At 42.9% G+C, this 2690-nt stretch overlaps 1 long non-coding RNA gene across 1 annotated transcript; it reads left to right on the forward strand.

Moving 5' to 3' along the window:
- The first annotated feature begins 800 nt into the window (after window positions 1-800).
- On the forward strand, window positions 801-1916 carry LOC117442580 (uncharacterized). Its single transcript, XR_011642902.1, has 3 exons — window positions 801-885; window positions 1011-1097; window positions 1227-1916. It is a non-coding gene; the product is annotated as an uncharacterized lncRNA (long non-coding RNA).
- The last annotated feature ends 774 nt before the right edge of the window (window positions 1917-2690 follow it).

Here is a 2690-nt window from a genome sequence, read left to right on the forward strand (position 1 = left end):
CTATGAAGAGGCAAAAGCCATCCGGGGCGCAGTATAAAAAAAGAAGAAAAGAAGAAGAGAAACGTGCCAAGGTGAAAGGTATGCAATTTTGATTGTATTGTCAACATTAGCGAATGGATCATGTAATCTTGCTAGTTAGCCAAGCCAACGTTAGCTAGCCAGCGTTTGTTATTGCCATTCAGTCAAAACTGTCATAAGGCTATTTTCGTTGTGTCATGAAATAGAAATATTAGTAATAATAACAATGTTAGTTTTGGTGTAGCGAGCTAGCCAGTGTGGTGGAATGTTAGTTAGTTGGTAACGTTAGCTAACGTTAAGTTTACCTCAGAAAGCACATTGACTATCCGAGTCAAACCCTGTCATAATGTGCGCTAACGTTAGCTAACTAGCTCAGGGGTTCTCAACTCCAGTCCTGTTGAATGTTTTCGTTCCAACCCAGAACTAACACACCTGATTTAACTGTTCTAATAAGATAGGCATAGCTCTTGATTAGTTGAATCAGACCTGTCAGGCTGTCCAAATGCTTATTAACTAAATAATAGCTACATTTAACAAATGGAGATTATTCAATGTTGATAATACAAATGTTGTATCATTTTAGATTCACTTTTAAAATATCTGGAACCACCTGTTGAATCAGTTGACAAGGAACAGCCATGCACCTCAGCTGTGCCGGCTTCCTCAGGTGAGTGCAATGTGTCAATAGATGTTCCTGATGATAAATAATTTAATGTGAAATCCAGTCAATATATTTTCTCTTGTGTGTTCTTTCTATATTTATAGACCTAGAACCACATGAAGGAACGTCAGAACAGCAAGCTGCTCATCCTGATGAGATGACCACTGATTCCACCCTGCCACTGACCACTGTGCCTGTTTGTTCTGGTGAGTACAATACGTCAATAGATGGTCCTGATGTGATGATAAATAATTGAATGTAAAAATGACTGTCGTGCCATTTCTAATCCAGCCAATATATTTGCTCTTGTGTGTTCTCTATATATGTATAGGCCCAGAACCACTGCAAGGAACGTCAGAACAGCCTGCTGCATCTCATCCTGATTGCACCACAGATTCCACCCATACACTCTTCTCAGGTGTGTGCCTGGTGAATGTAAGTGTGTGTGTGTGTGTGTGTGTGTGTGTGTGTGTGTGTGTGTGTGTGTGTGTGTGTGTGAAGATATTGTGGATATGAGGTGAGAAAATGTGCTTCACATGCCCTCCAGATGCAGCAAAGACAGACGATCCACTACCAACCGATCCTGCTGATTGCCCTTCACATCTCACAGACACAATGAGAACAGAGTTTGTTCGCAGAGGACCATATCAGATAACACCTGATTTCATTTTCCCAAGGAGAGATGATGGGAGAAGTTGCCACCACCAGTACTTCAGCAGGACCTTAGTAAATGGAGAAAGGATCAAAAGAAGTTGGGTGACATATTCAAAAAAGAAGAACAGTCTTTTTTGTTTTTGTTGTCAACTTTTCTCTCCAAAACAAATTCATTTAACAAATGCAGGACTGTCGGATTGGAAAAATGCAAGTGCTGCTTTGACCAGCCATGAAAATAGTCCGGAACACCTGAACAATTTGGCGTCATGGAAAGAATTGGCAGTTCGATTAAAACAAGGTACAACAATAGACAAACAAGAGCAGGCCCTCCTTGAGGCAGAGAAGAGTCAGTGGAGAGCAGTGCTGACACGACTGGTTGCTATTGTACAGTCTCTGGCAGGGCGAAATATGGCATTGAGAGGAAAGACAGAAATACTCCACTCTCCTTCAAATGGAAACTTTTTGAAAGAGGTTGAGCTTTTAGCGCAGTTTGACCCAGTGATGAAAGACCACATCCACAAGATTAAAAGTCAAACATCCCACCACAGCTACTTGGGCAAAACCATTCAGAATGAGTTGATTGAATGCATCAGTGGAAAGATTCTATCAACAATAGTGCAAGAAATAAAGAAATGCAAGTACTTTCCCCTCATTTTAGATTGCACCCCGGATGTTAGCCACACTGAACAGCTGTCAGTAGTCATCAGAATTGTGACACTGGAAGAAGACCCCCAGATTAAAGAGCACTTCATGGGATTCCTAGTAGCAGAGGAGTCCACTGGTGAAAGTTTGTCCGCCCTGATTTTGAAGAGGCTGGAGGAGTTGCAGATTGCCTTTGATGACTGCAGAGGACAGTCATATGACAACGGCGCAAATATGAAAGGGAAGAACAAGGGAGTACAGGCCAGGCTACTGCAGTTGAACCCAAGAGCTTTATTTGTGCCTTGTGGGGCACATACACTCAATTTGGTCGTTGCTGATGCTGCCAAAAGCTCCAAAGATGCCATATCATTTTTTGGCATTGTGCAGAAGCTATACTGCCTGTTTTCTGCCTCTACACAGAGATGGGCCATCCTCAAGAAACATGTCAACCTTTCACTCAAAATGTGGTCAGAAACCAGATGGGAGAGCAGAGTGAAAGCTGTGGAGCCTCTGCGATATGAAGCCGCAGCTGTGAGAGAGGCACTGCTTTAGGTGAGAAACCAGGCCAAAGACCCAATCATCAGGATTGAAGCCCAGTCTCTGGCAGAAGAAGTCGGGTCATTCCGCTTTGCACTGTGCACAGTGGTCTGGTATGACATGCTAAGTCAAATTCAGCAGGTGAGCAAACTCCTGCAGTCCCAAACAATGCAAGTGG

Source organism: Pseudochaenichthys georgianus, unplaced genomic scaffold (assembly GCF_902827115.2).
Source record: "Pseudochaenichthys georgianus unplaced genomic scaffold, fPseGeo1.2 scaffold_444_arrow_ctg1, whole genome shotgun sequence".
NCBI classification, from domain to species: Eukaryota; Metazoa; Chordata; class Actinopteri; order Perciformes; family Channichthyidae; genus Pseudochaenichthys; species Pseudochaenichthys georgianus.